The 15739-nt window shown below is 47.0% G+C and overlaps 1 pseudogene; it reads left to right on the top strand.

Moving 5' to 3' along the window:
* Positions 1–1400: 1400 nt before the first annotated feature.
* On the top strand, positions 1401–4673 carry LOC148694353 (uncharacterized; annotated as a pseudogene).
* The last annotated feature ends 11066 nt before the right edge of the window (positions 4674–15739 follow it).

Genomic DNA, 15739 nt, shown 5'->3' with positions numbered 1-15739 from the left:
GAATGACGAAGACAAGGTTTCCTAATCCTAAAAGGCAAAGTTTCCAAGTGCAATGAGGAGTCCTTATCCATTTAGGGCACTTTATCCATTTAGGATACCTTATCCTTGTTTTAGAAACCTTATCCATCCTTGCCGTGAGTTTTCCTTGCATTAGAGGGTTTCTACAAGCCCTAATCTGCCCTATCCTTTAGTGCCGCACCTATCCCTTCTAGAAAGTTGCTTTCCCTTGCCTTGCAAGGCATTCTAGAAGCCTTATCACCTCATCTCCTTACCTGCCGCACCTAGGAAGCATTATCCCTTTTTATTTCTGATTTCTAATTGCGTTTCATAAGTTGTGAATTCAATTTACTTATCTATGTGAATTACATTGATTTGTGTGTGTTGGTTGAGAGTGCACGCTTAATTATCATGCATAAATTGGATGCTAGGATATAAGGAAATTTCACCTAATCGTTATGGAATTATATTCACAAGTAATAAAAGTTGATGATCTCAATTGCGTTAAGTAAATTCTTGGCATAAGTTTCATGCAATTCATAGTAACGAGTGCTTCGTCAATGCTTATGGTTTTCAAAGAACTTAATGATTCTTGCTTGTATCTCTATTATGCAATTCATGTAGGGAACTTGTGGGGAATGCTTTGGGTTGTCGTATGCAATCATCCAATTCAATAAACGTTAGGAAAATCTGAGGGTTAATTAGTGCAATTCACGGTTAATCTGGGGCGTTGAGAATTCATGGGTTATTGAAAAGCAATTGGAAATCGTTTTATATGCAAGTATAACATGTGTGGAGATGAACCCCTTAGCTAGCTTCCCATCCATTCAATTCCATCAAATTCGTTTTTACAATCTGTTCTAATTTAAAAAGTTTGTTTTGTTTTTAAATTCGTCCAAAACCAATCCCCCTTTACTTTGTTGAGTCATAGTAGTTAGAAATCACTTTAGTTTGTGTTTTTAAGTGTATTAGGTCAAGTTAAAACCAATTTTCGTCCAAAGTTGTGCCTAGTGTTCAAAACTGCCCAGATTGTGTTTTTAAGGCAGTTTTGAGTGTTTTGGGTGCTGTTTTGAGTCTTTTGGTTTGTTTTGGTGTTTTAAAGTTTAGTTTTGCATTCTTTGAGTCTAGTATAGTGTTTTTAAACTTGTTTTTACGTTTTTGAGTCAAATCCAAATGATTAACAATCCCTCCTAATCCCCGGTCCAGAACGATCCCTACTTACATTCTTCACTACAATTGATAAAAAGAGGGTTTAATTTGTGTGCGTATAAATCTCGCATCAAATTTTGGCGCCGTTGCCGGGGATTAGCAACTTTGCTAATCCCTTGGATTGTTTTATTTTCGTTTGTTTTATTTTATTCCAGATTCTTAATCTTGTTTTGTTTCTTGTTTAGGTACTAGTTTATGACTCGGAGTTCTCATCCGATTCGTGAACATATCTTGGACTTTGACGACGATTTCGAGCGAGAGTTGAGATGAAAGAGAAAGAACCCAGAACCTAGCAAATCAAGTGAAAGTTCCGAGTCCGTTTATGAATTTGAAGAAGAGGAACCCACGGCAAGAGTGGGTGAAGTAGACATGGCAGCGGACAACCTAACAATCAAGGAGCTTTCCGCTTCGGGATTGGACAATGCCGCACTCCTATGTATTCAATATCCTAGGGCGGCTCCAGATAAGATTGCCGAGTTTGAATTGAAGTCAAGTTTTCAACATCACATTTCGAAGTACCATGGGCTGTCCATGGAGGATCCAAACAAACACTTAAAGGAGTTCGAAGTTGTTTGTTCGAGCATGACCCCGGTGAATGTTGATGGAAGCATCTTGAAGATGAAAGCTTTTTCATTCTCTCTAATGGATAAAGCTAAAGATTGGTTGTATGAATTGGCTCCCGGAACTGTCACATCTTGGGAGAGCATGAAACTGGCTTTCTTGGAGAAGTTTTTCCCAACTTCTCGAATCATCCTCCTACGAAAAAGGATAAGTGGAATTCAACAAGATGAAGGTGAATCTTTTCCTACTTATTATGAACGTTTTAAATCTCTTGTTGCTTCATGTCCACAACATCAGATGAAGGAGGAACTTCTCTTACAATATTTCTACGAGGGACTTCTACCAATCGAACGTCAAATGCTAAATGCCTCAGCGGGAGGAGCCTTGGTGGACAAGACCCCTACGGCTGCAAAGACCTTGATTGCTAATCGAGCATTGAACGCTCAACAATACGAAGGCGTTGGATAGAGGAGTACCCCACGGCAACACCAAGTCAAAGAGGTAAGTGCCATAACCAAACTTCAAAATCAAATGGCTAACCTCACTACTTTGCTTTCTCAGGTGATGGACGGTCCAAAAGTCCAAACCGTAGCTTCTTGTGGTGTGTGCTCCATGCAAGGACATCCCACGGATAAGTGCCCACAATTGATCGAGAATGGAGGGTGGGAGACACTCAATGTCGTGGGATATGGGAATCAATACCAAAATCGTGGTGACCCCTTCTCCACTACCTACAATCTCGGTTGGCGTGATCATCCAAATTTCAAATGGCGGGATCCTCAACAACCCCAACAACAAGGAGGATTTAGGCAGCAACCACCGGGCTTTTATACAAAGCCATTCGTCCCCAATCAAACTCAATCGCAATCTACCCCAACAAGCTCAGGTATGTCTTTGGATAATGATCAAGTTGTGAGGTTACTTACTACTTTGACGCAGGAAGTACAAACTCAAACTAAGGAGAGACAAATCCAAGACAAAAGGGTGGACAATTTGGAGAAGCAATTGGGGCAAATTGCCGAGTTCATGGGACAATTTCGAGAGCAAGGTAGGTTGCCAAGTTCAACCGTGGTCAAACCGAAAGGTGGATTCGAAACTGCCAAGGCCATTACGTTGAGAAGTGGTAAGGAGCTTGGAAATCATCCAAAACCATCCAAACAAAGCCTTAATGAGGAGGAAAAGCTGCTGCAAGAAGAAGAACATGGAGCAAAGGCCACGGCAAAGGAAGCCAAAACCTTGCCGCAACTCTCTAGTACACCAAAACCATCCCAAACTACCAAGGTGAGTCCAAATTCGAATTTGTCTAGTTCTATTCCACTAAATGTGCCCTTTCCTAGCAGGTTTATGCAATCTAAGACAGAGGAGGATGAAAAAGACATGCTGGAGACGTTTAGGAAGGTGCATGTCAATATCCCGCTCCTTGATGCAATAAAGCAAATTCCGAAGTACGCTAAGTTTTTGAGGAAAATTTGTACAACAAGGAAACGGATTCGGGAGAAAGAGGTGGTACATGTAAGTGAGAATGTCTCTGCAATGTTGCAAAGAAAGCTGCCACCTAAATGCAAAGATCTAGGTAGTTTCACTATTCCTTGTGTAATTGGTAATACAAGGTTCGAACATGCTATGCTAGATTTAGGTGCATCAATTAATTTAGGTGCATCAATTCCGTTGCTTGGCCGAGACGACCATCAACAAAATTGACCCGCACCAGAACAGACCCCTCTGGGTCTTCCAACTCTGGCTGCAGGTCTATTTCTCCATTCTTCGGCCTGAGGTCCTTGCTTTCCAGCGTTCGGCCGCCCTTGGCCCTCAACTGGCCTCTCGACCGGCTCCTCCTCACCGGGCTGACGAGGTCCTTAAGCACTTTTTTAACCTCGACGTCCTTTCGGACGACAAGTTTCTGGTGTGCCGGCGCCAGGAGTACCTTGCCTCGATCAGGCTCCCGACGGCAGCTTGGGCCAAGACCGAGGATGCGGGCCTCCGTCAGTCCTGGGGGTCATTCGTACTGGCTCGCGACCTTCCCCTTGGTTGCGATGCCCGTCGAGCCAGTTGGGAGGTCTACCATCCCCACTTTGTCACCCAGCAGCTTGGCTACCTCCAAGGTTGCCTCGTACCCCTGCTCGCCTCTCGTTCCCTCCTGAGCCGGGGGCGTCTTTCTGGTTCTTCCGAGAGGGAATGCCGGACGACGGAGCAAGAGTTTCAGGATCGGTGCAAGAAGTTCTGTCTTCGGCCAACCGTTCCGGAATCCTTGGGCACCGACACTTTTGGAGACTGGTGGGACGAGTACACCTGCGACTTCTTCGGCGCCTCGGCCGAAGACGTGGTGAGCAAAGTTTTCGGCGACCGGCCCAGACTAGCGCCCTCGACCCAACCTAAGGAGTCAGCCCAAGGTATATTGTCGTTCCGTTTTTTTTCTTTTTTTTTTCTTTTTCAAACTCACTTGTCCTTGTTATTAATTACTTTGCTCTTCAAGGGGTCGTGTGTCGAAGAAAGTGGAAGTGGTCGCAGCGGTGGCGAGGGTGAAGAAGTTGGTGCCCACGAAGAAGACCATCGTCACCGAGCGGGCAGTCCCTGCCAAACGCCCCCACCGGGAGGCCGAGCCGGATGATGATGCCCCTCGCCCTTCTAAACGCGTCAAGAAATTGGCGAAGAAGGGCGACCGGGAGATTCATGTCGTCCCCAGTGACACTACAGGGACGCCTGTTCCTGCCGGCTCTCCTTCTGTACCGGCTGCCCCGGCTTCTCCATCCCCGATTCTTCCAGCCGTCTCCCTTCCTGAGACCACGGCCGATCCAATCGTCGCATCAGCTCCAGCTTCGAAGCCGGTCGTGGCGCCTGCCGTGGGGAAGTCGGCTGTACCTGTCGAGGCACCCTCTACTCCAACGGTCATTCTGGAAGAGGTATAATTCTACTTCCACTCTTGTTTCTTTAGGTTTCTAGTCGTAACGCAAAATGTTTTTCTTTTTGTTCAGGATGTCGAGAGCGAGAGCGACGAAGTCCCGCTGGAACGTTGTCGTCGACCAGTCAACTCTCCTCCCATCCATCCTCCTCTGGTCGTCGAGGTGACCGCTCGACCGTGTCCTCCTGCGGCGGATCGCGGCAAGAGACCTATGGCCGATCCTGAGGCCACGGTCGAAACGCCGATCCACCCGCAGGATGAAGACCTTCCCATTCCTCCGCAGGAAGTCTCCTCGGCCTTTGTCAGGTGCCCGAACGTTCATTTCACCGATAATTTTATGCGCCGATGGGCGTTGTCTATATTTCCTGGCCGCTGTCGTGGCCATCAAATGTAGATGACCTCCATCGGCCGCGTGAATTGCGAAGCAGACTAAGGCACTGGGCTCGGCCATTAAGTTCCCTAGGTTCGAGCAATGACCCAGAGGGCATGGCCGAAGTCTCCTCTCGACAGGTCTAAAACAATCCCTTTTTGTCATGCACTGTATCACGACGTCTTACTTTCCTTCACAAAGTTTTCCCTTCATGTGCAACCATCGTGGGAAGTGGAGCTCGACGCTCTTCTTCAGAGCACGACCGGTGAGGCCGGCTCCTCTGCTGCTCCTGCCGAACCAGCGGGAGCCATGCCCGAGGCCGAAGCCTTCGTGAAGCTGCACGAAGTCCTGTCTCTCACTGCCTCCCAAGCTCTCCGATCCAAGGGTCTTGACTCCGTTGGGGAGTGTCTTAATGACCTTGCCAGCGGCGGTTACCTAAGTATGGAGAATATCTCCTTCCTCACCGACCTCTTGGAGCGGACTCGGCAACACTTCCACATCTTTGAGCGAGCCCTACAAGCCAAGGATGACTTGAAGGCTGCCAAGGTCACGCAAGAGGCCGGCCGAGCTGAGATGGAGGCAATCAAAGCCAAAAAAGCGAAGCTGACCAAGTTTGATCGCCAGATTTCTGACCTCCAGCGTCAAATTTCTGACTTTCAACGGCAAAGGTCTGCTGCTGCTTCCGAGCTTGAGAAGGACTTCGAGGCCAACAAGGCTAGGCTGACGGCCTTCGCTGCCGGCGCACGGCATATCCAGCAGCTGCAGTTCAATAAAAAGACAAGGCTTGTAAGATAATTTTGGCGAAGCGAAGTGGTTGGAGCTAAAAGCTGCCCTTGAGACTTTCCTCCCCTCGACCCCCTAGGAATTTATCATTGTATTTTTTCTCTTATTATCAATACAATGATTCTTTTGTTATCAATACAATGCTCGTTTTGCTATCAATGCAATGGTCTTACTCTTGCATTTCCCATGTAATTGGATAGTACTTTTTTAAAAACTTTCCATTAATCGGTAATTTGTGAACTGAACCCGCCCGATCTCTTAGATGATATGCCCCCTTGCCGAGGACTTTGTGAACGATGAATGGCCCTTCCCAATTCGGCGACCACTTACCAAATCGGGGGTCTTTAATCCTAACAGGCAACACAGTTTGCCAAACCAATTCTCCTTCGCCGAACATTATTTGTCTTACACGCTGGTTATACGCTCGCTCGGCAATTTTCTTTTGTGCTATCAATAAGTTACCCTCATCGATTCGACTTTCTTCTAAGTCTTCTAATTCTTGTCGCATCGCTTGACCATATTCGACACTGGACAAACTACTCTGCTCGATTACTCGTAATGAGCTTATACTCAACTCGACCGGTAACATAGCGTCGTGTCCATAAGTTAACGCGTAAGGAGTTGTTCCAGTGGCCGACCGGGGTGAAGTTCGGTATGCCCATAATGCTTCATTTAACTTCAAATGCCACAACCCAGGTTTCTCTTTTACCATTTTTTCAAGGATGCCGATCAACACTTTATTGCTTGCCTCGGCCTGTCCGTTTGCCTGTGGGTAGTACGGCGTAGATTGCTCGAGTCGGATATTCAAACTTACCGCGTATTCCTTAAACCTATCGGCCGTGAATATAGTGCCATTATCAGTTATGATCGTTTCTGGCACGCCGAATCTGGTCACAATACTCTCCTCTACGAAATTGCATACCTCTTTGGCCGTTAATTCGGCGTATGATCTTGCCTCGACCCACTTAGTGAAATAGTTAGTTGCTACAATTATCCACGCGTGTTTCGCCGCCCCCGATGATGGCGTGATTTTGCCAATTACGTCCATTGCCCAACCCCTGAACGGCCATGGTTTAGTAACCGAGTGTAGTAATTCGGCCGGGGCTCTCTGCACGGGTCCATGAATTTGGCATGGTACGCATCTCTGTGCATATTCGATGCAATCCTTTAATATATTGAGCCAAACATAACCGTGTCCTCGGAGCAACCAGCGCATCTTTCATCCAGACTGGTGTGCCCCACAAATTCCTTCATGTACCTCGACCATTGCTTGGGCAGCCTCGTGTGGGCCGAGGCATAATAGTAGTAACCCGTCCTCGCCCTTGCGATATAATTCATTTTGATACGACACGTAATTCGTGGCGAGCACCTTCGTTCTCCGGTCGTGTTTCCCATTGGGGTTATCGATGTACCGTAACATCGTCTTTCTCCAATCATCTGGTTCTACTTCGACGGCACATACTTCTACGAGATCTCCTCGTTCTAACAGGGATGGGAGCGACATTACCCTTGTGCGTATTACGTGTGCGCGCTGGAGAGTTTGCTGATTGATCAAGGCGAGGTACGAGCGTTGACCCGTGGTTGCAATTCCCACAATTCGACCTAGTTTGCCCCCCGTGAGTTGTGCTCCAGAGGCGATCTGGGCGAGTTCGTCGGCGTCTGTGTTGTGGATACGTGACATGTGTTCAAATGTGATCATTTCGAACGACTCGGCCAGGTAGGTGGCGACCATGTGATAGGGAGCTAAAGTACAACTCATGCAACGAAACATGCCGTTCAGTTGGTTAATCACAAGTTCGGAATCACCAAGGACGAGAACGCGGGGGGCCCGCAGATCGTGTAAAACGTGGAGGCCGATAATGAGGGCTTCATATTCAGCCTGATTATTGGTGCAGCTGAAATCTAACTTGAGAGAAAAATACCATCGGCAGTGGTCGGGCGACTGAATTGCGATACCGACACCCGCCGAGGTCGAAGTTCTGGAACCATCAAAATGCATAGTCCAATGGTTATCGCGTGTGGTGACGAAACCGATGTCGACGTCGCCTCCCTCAAAACCATAAGGGGAAGGGTGTTGGGCCAAGAAGTCGGCGAGGGCTTGCCCCTTGACGGCCTTTTGGGGTACATACTGAAGGCTGAACTCGAATAAGGCGAGCGTCCATTTCCCGATTCGGCCTTTGACAATGGGCCGAGTGAGCATGTATCGAATTACGTTCGTTTGGGCGATGACCTGCGTGACTGATGGGAGCATGTAATGCCGAAGCTTGGATGCGGCAAAAAACAAAGCTAAGCAAAGTTTTTCGACAGGGGAGTAATTGAGCTCTGGTGAATTCAGATTTCGGCTAAGATAAAAGATTGCTTGTTCACGCCCTACATTGTTATCTTGCGCGAGGAGACAACCAATGGATTCAGCAGCTGCCGAAATGTATAATTTAAGGGGTTTGTTGCGACAAGGTGGAACTAGCACGGGTGGGGTGGAAAGGGCCACCTTGATTTGCGTAAATGCAGTTTGATGCTCTTCGCGCCATTCAAATTTGTCGGTATCCTTAAGTTTCAGGAGCGTAGAGAATGCTTTCATCTTACCGGCCGAATTGGCGATGAAACGACGGAGGAAATTTATTTGCCCGAGTAACGACTGGAGCTGTTTCTTTGTCGTCGGAGGTGGGGCGCTAATGATGGCACGGGCTTTATTGTTGTCGACTTCGATGCCGTGGTGGTGCACCAAAAATCCTAGGAAATTACCGGCCGAAACACCAAAAGCACACTTGGCCGGGTTCATTTTGAGGTTGTTCTTGCGCATGCGAAGGAACGCTTGCCGCAGATTGTCCAGGTGCGTTTAACGGCGTTTAGATTTTACGACCACATCATCGATATAAACTTCAACGATTGTACCGATTAAGTCGTGGAATATCATATTCATGGCTCGTTGGTATGTGGCGTCGGCATTCTTGAGGCCGAATGGCATGACTACCTATTCGTAAGTACCAAGTGCCCCAGGGCAACGGAAAGCCGTCTTGGGGACGTCAGCTTCGGCGATGAAAATCTGGTTGTAACCCGCATGGCCGTCCATGAAAGATAGCAATTCATGATTAGTTGCGGCATCAATTAATAAATCTGAGATTGGCATTGTATATTCGTCATTGGGAGTAGCCAGATTTAGATTACGGAAATCGATGCAAATGCGAAGGGCACCGTTTTTCTTTAACACTGGGCCGATATTAGCCAACCATTCGACGTACCGAGCGGTCCTAATAAACCCAGCTTTTAGAAGCCGAACTAATTCTTCTTTAATGCGGAGTTGTACTTCAGTCGAAAATCGACGAGGGGGTTGTCGAAAAGGCTTACACCTTTCCTTGATGCGTAGCTCATGCTCTACAAGGTTTCGGTCGAGGCCTGGCATTTCATGATAGCTCCACGCGAAGCAATCTTTAAATTCCTGGAGTAACTTACGGAGTTCGACCTTCATGGACGGTGGGAGTAACGCGCTAATAAACAATGTTCGAGGATCATCGGCCGTGCCTACGTTAACTTCTTCTAATGGGTCATTGACTTGAGGCCGATGGTCTTCGAGTTCGGCTGGCGCAGCCTGAACTTTATCGAAAGATAGAACGGGGCCGTTATCTGCTTCGGCCAAAAATTCGATTAAATTGATGCCAGAATGTGGTTGCTTGGTAATGGCGTACCAATGGGCCAGCAGACGTTCCATTGTAGATGAAACCGCGGCCTGACGCCGTTCTTGCGTGGTGTGCTCAATCATCGGCATTGGTGACTAAATCTGCCAAGCCAAGTTTCGTCGAATCCTGTTGGACAATCTCGGCGCCGACCTCAATCACTTTCTGTACCGAAATTCTCGTCGGTCGCCCATCCTTGTTAAGGCCTTGGAGGGTGATGTAGCCGACGTGATCATCGTAATAGCGAGCCTAAATCATGTTGGTTTCAAATGGTTGGTTATCGGCCGGGTGGACTACGACCGATTTGCCATCCCAAAAGATGAGGACTTGGTATAGTGATGAAGGAATGCAACTGGTTTGGTGGATCCAGTCGCGGCCAAGTAATGCGTTATAGTCAGTCTTAGAATCAATTATAAAGAATGCCGTCATGTGTTGACGATCGGCAATGCTGACTTCCAACGGGAGCACTCCTTTGGTCTGAGACTTGTCACCAATGAAGCTGCTCATACCTGACGGAATGAGTTCATTATCAGAACGGCGTAAAGCTTTCATGACGGATATTGGCATAATGTTGACTGTGGCTCCACAGTCGCCAAACATTTTAGAAATGGGAAATCCTTCGATGTGAGCCATGACGTACAACGGCTTCAGGTGTTGGAGATTAACCGAGGGGGAACGGGGAAATAGTTCGGCCAACGCCGCCTTAAGGTTGTCCCTGCTTCGGGTTTCTCTGTCGTCGTCGTTTGCGACGAAATTTACTTGTGTTGCTTCCTCGGCACCCACGTCCCCATCCAAGAAATTTGACTGGTGGGTACTTGGCTGGAATTCAGCTGGTAGGACGTGGACCATACTGATCTCCATATGTTCGAGGACCGAGGGACCCATTGGATCGTGGTCGTCGTCTTCTGCAGAACTAACCACAGTAGCAGTCGGCGGAACATCCTCGATCAAACTTTTGAGTGCCTCAGTAAGAATCGGTATCTGAGACGTGTGGACCAAGTCGAGTTTGGTTTGGCTATTTTCCTCGACTATGTTGACTGCCGAAGACTTATGTTGGTCTTTCGTTACACGGGCTCGTTCTTCATAGGCAATACGGGCGTTCCTCGTGTCTAAATATGTATCCAACCGTGCTATCCGTTTTTCCTCGTCGGCCGTGAGGCCGAAGAGCGATACAACCGAGAAAACTTCGAAATGATAACGCAAATGCTGAAGGTCTTCGAGCGAAAAGGGTAACTCGGCGGCGTCGATATCTGTGTAAGGATCGACCTCAAAACCAAGGACCCGAGCCTCCCGTATATGTTGGAACCTAGCTTTAATTGCTGGGTCAGAAGTTTTCTGAATAATTTGCTCGGCATCAGGGCAAGTTAGAGCTAGGTCGAGGGCTTCCTGACACGCCTTGGGTAGTCCGTACAAGTCATTGGCGGAGTATTTCTTGTGAAACTCTCGCATGTACTCTAGGGATTCACCGAGGAACGGAGGGTGTAAGTTGCGCCGTATTTTGATAAACGGCTCGCGCGGTGGTAACGGAGAAAGTTTCCTTTCGGCCTCTTGTCTAAAGTACTCTAGAAGAGCTCTCGTCTCCCCAGGCCGAAGAAGGATCTTGATACGTTTCTCAGACGCTTCAATGGTGGTTTCGAAACCGGTAGCTGCTACTTTCTTCCCTTCGGCTAACTCGGTCATGATAGTTGGGGTTGGCCGTTCACTAATGTTTTCCACGGCCTTTTTTGGTTGCCACTGGTTGGCAGGGCTGGCCTGCGCTTCTCGTCGCCGAGCCATGCAATCTATCCGTTGGCGGCGACGTTTTTGAGATTCAGACAGCGCTGTATATAAGCCAGTTGGAGAATTGTAACTGTACCAGCGTTGATCCGATGTCCTGGGTGGTTTGAAAGTTTTGTGATCGGCTGGTGAGCCTGAACTGTTGGTATTGCGCGAGTAATAATCCTCATTATAGAAAGGTGTGTCGAAATCAAGATGTCGCCTGATCGAGGCCTGGTCTTTTGGCCGTACTTGTGGGCCGAGTTGATCAAACACTTGACGTCGTGGACCGTTACCAAGTCCCTTTGGTGATGTTGTAGGGGTCATGGGGGGTGTTGAAGATGTCTCATTCCCAGGTTCAACTGGTGTTTTACAATGGTCACATAAAACCTTTGATTCATGAGTTCCGTTAGAACTTGACCTCGTCATAGGCTCATCGGCGGGTGGCCCTGATTGTTCCGTATGTGGTGTATTTGAAAATAAATCAAGCTTTAGTCTTGTTCGACCATTCCGTTGATGGATATGCTGCACCGGGACGTATTCGGCCATCTCTTTGTTTTTAGGAAGATGAGCATCCACCATACCAATTGTTGTTGAAGGGAAGGGATTGACGTCGACCGCCATCTGCTTTTCCGGAAATTTCAACTTTCCTTTCTCGATCCAACTTTGAATTGTGTCCCGGAATACAACACAATTATTGGTTGCATGCTTATTAGAATTATGATACTTGCAGTATATCTTTCCCTTTAATTCATCGGCCTTAGGGATAGTATGTCCCGGCCGAAGCTTGATGATTTTTGCTGCCAATAATTGATCGAAAATTGCATCAACTTTGGTGATATCGAAAGTGTATACTTTCGATGACTTACTCATTTCCTCGGCGGCCGAACGGGTTTTGGTGTCTTTGGAATTTACTTGAGCCAAAGCCTTGCAGACGTAGGGTTTGTCTATTATTATCTCGGCCGCATCCACACTAGCATACTGAGGGTCCTCACTTTCGGCCAATGTATAGCTAACCGTGGGATTCTTATACAACGTCCCCCGAGATGGTGACTTCGATATCTTTTCTTCTCGGAGCAGATAATCATGTTGTTCAACGTGTTAAGCAAGTTCGTACATATCTCGAATATTTGCCCCCAGAAACTTCTTTTTATACTCTACGTCTAATCCATTGAGGGCGATCCTGACGAATTCCACTTCGGGGAGTGGTACTTGGCACCAATTCCTGGCCGACTTAAACCTTGTTAAGTATTCCATTGGAGATTCGTCGGACGCTTGAGCCATCCTGGCCAACGATGATACGGACATCTCCATCCCTGGCAGATAGAATTGTTCATGGAACTTTTCGACTAACTCTTCCCAACTCTGCACGGAGTTAGGCGGGAGATTAATGTACCAGGCGAAGGTTGAGCCTGTCAGTGAAAAGTTAAACAGCCGTAATTTATAGAAGTCGTTATTGACGTCTCCACACTGCACTGTGAACCGAGCCACATGTTCTAATGAGGATAAAGACGATTCCCCGGCGAAGAGGCTGAAATCAGGGATCTTAAAACCTCGTGGGTATTCAAACCTTTCTACATAAGCCGGGTATGGATGGATGAATTTTGGTAACTTCGGCCCCTTCTTCAGGGCCGAGTTAATCATTCTCTGCACTTCGGTCATGTTTACGGAAGCGGCTTCTTCTCCCTGGCTTGGTCCCTTGGATCTATTTCCCGGTCCACCTCTTTTTTCTAAGGTGATTGGTTGCGGCCGGGCGGACCCTTTCTCGGCTGGTATTGGCGCATTCGTCAAAAGCTGCTGAGGTTGGCCGACCTGGCCATCTTCGAAGGCTTTACTAACCAATAGTTCAAGCATTCTGGTTTGTGTATCGTTGTTACTTCGTATTGCTTCTAGTAAATCATTCATCTTTTGGCCAATCGACTGCTCGACCTGACGATATTGTTCATCAAGTCGTCTACGAAGAAACGACCTAGTTGGTGGATCGGAACCTTCCCCACCATCGTCGTCGCAATCTTCCACTATACCTTCCACAAACATGCTCGCCGTTTGATTCGGGATCGCTGAGTTGTGAGGTTGTCCACCGAGACAGATTTCATTTTCTCGGCGTGTCCCACTTGTGGCCTCGGGCGGCGCAACAATGATCAGATTTTTTGTAAGGTGCAAATCCTGCCCAAGGCCTTGCACTGGTAAGTCAGTTGTTGACTTTCCCATAGTTGTTCTCTTCTTTACAGACCGTGTCTCAACGGTCATGAACTCCGAAGGTTTAGCACAAAGATCCCACCGGGTGTGCCAAAATGTTGACTCTAAAAATTACAAAACCTACGTGGCGCGCAGGCCGAGTAACTAATAAGCTAACTACGTCCTTCGGTTGAATGCGGGGCGTGCCAACTCGTCGGCCGAGCTTGGCCGAGGAGTAAAATTTGTTGATGTCGAGTTGAGCGCGTCGTTGACTTCTCTATCTTGCGATTGCGACCGAGGAAGGAACACTCTCGGTCTCTGGGTTCTACAGCCTGAAGACAAGGCTACCAATTCTGCGGAGTTCACAAATCGTCAGAGCCCGATTCGGTCACTGTGATTATATTCGTAAGAGTATAAGCACGTCGAATCGAGACCAAACTATATGGGCACAAGTACTCAAACGTGATGTATGTCTTGATGGTAAACGTAGTTCGGCCGTCGGAATGCCGAACCCTGAAACTTACTTGCGAGTATCCAATCATAAAATCACTCGGCGTCCAGTACGCCGAGCAATGCAATTCGTAACACCTGACTATGCCAAGAAGGCTAGCAAGGTGACCTCTGCCAACAAAGGTTCGAAAACCCTTCTCGGCCGAGACTTAGATAGATAACCGGTCGACCTCGACGTAGTGCTGTTTATCTAAACTGAAGGTGCTTCTCGGTCGGCTGATTCTGCAGCAGCAGTGCTGTTTATCCAAACTGAAGATGCTCGCCGGGTGCTTCCACAGTGCTGTTTATCCAAACTGAAGGTGTGTCGGCAGGAAAAGAAAAGGAAAAATCTCAAGGTGTTTGAGAGGTTTTGCGCAGGGCAATTGTATGCTGATTTGAAGGGGTTTTTCTGTTGCATGATTTCTTGTATTTATAGCACCCCATTCCTTGAGACCAATCCGCATTCTGATTTGGATTGGGAGTCCTTGTCGCATTGGGATTCTGAATTTTCCTTCTTTTCGAGGCTTTATTCCTTGCCGATCGAGAATCCTGGTCGCACCAGGACTTCCTCGACCTTTTTTATTTATCCGGACTACTTAGGATAGGATTTGGCCGATCCTGCCAACTGGCCCGAGATTTATTATTCGGCCCATAGTATTTGTCATCACCTTGGGCCGAGCACATCCTGCTGCTCGGCCCCACAATAATATTTTGGGCCTAAACACAATGACACTAAACCTCGTTCCGTTGATGAATGTCAACGTAGAATTGATTGGTCAAACTAGAAACGAGCAATCTAAGTCGAACTCAATTCGTTTGTGAAATGTAAGGTGTTTAAACCTATAATGTGTACCCCTCTACATGTGAAGCCTGTTGGCTACAAGTGGGTTTTTGTTCGAAAGCGTAATGAAAAGAACAAAATTGTGCGTTACAAAGCTCATCTTATTACGGAAGGCTTCTCACAACATCCCGGGATTGACTATGACAAAACTTATTCAATCGTTATAGATGTTATTACTTTTCGCTACTGAGTATGCAACTTATAGACGTAGTAACTGCGTATTTCTATGGGGATCTTGATATAGAAATTTATATGAAAGTTCTCAAAAGACTTACTTTGACTGGATCAAATAGTTCCAGACCTCAGAACACACTCTCAATTCAGCTGAGGCGTTCACTTTACCGTTTGAAGCAATCCAGAAGAATGTGGTATAATCGTTTGAGTGAGTATTTGACTAGTCAAGGATATGTGAACAATGAACTATGCCCTTTGCGTGTTCATTAAGAGTCATATTCTGGTTTTGCAATTGTTGCAGTTTATGTTGATGACATGAATCTCATCAGAACTCCTAAAGAGCTCAAGAGAACTATCACACACCTAAAGTCAAAACATGAGATAAAAGATCTAGGAAAGACTCGATATTGTCTCAATCTTTAGATAGAGCACCGTTCAGATAGAATCTTAGTATATCAATCGAACTACACCCAGAAGATGTTGCACCTCTTTAATAAGGTTAAAGTGAAACCTTCGAGTACTCCTATGGTCGTTCGATCACTAGATGCAAACGAGATCCCTTCCGTCCGAAGGAGGAGGACCAATAGATTTTGGAACCCGAAGTTCCTTATCTAAGTACAATAGATGCTTTATTGTACTTAGCTCAATCCACTAGACCCGACATCTCCCTCATTATTAATCTTTTGGCAAGATACAGTAATGCATCGACACTCAAACACTGGACTGGTGTTAAGGACATCTTCCACTACCTTAAAAGGTACTACGGATTTGGACATGTTCTATCATTATGGAACCTCGAGTGATGCCGCAAC

The sequence above is a fragment of the Pyrus communis genome, chromosome 9 (assembly GCF_041283825.1).
Source record: "Pyrus communis isolate YQ-2024b chromosome 9, ASM4128382v1, whole genome shotgun sequence".
NCBI lineage: Eukaryota > Viridiplantae > Streptophyta > Magnoliopsida > Rosales > Rosaceae > Pyrus > Pyrus communis.
Note: the sequence above shows the minus strand (reverse complement) of the source record. Positions and strands in the feature narration are given on the sequence as shown.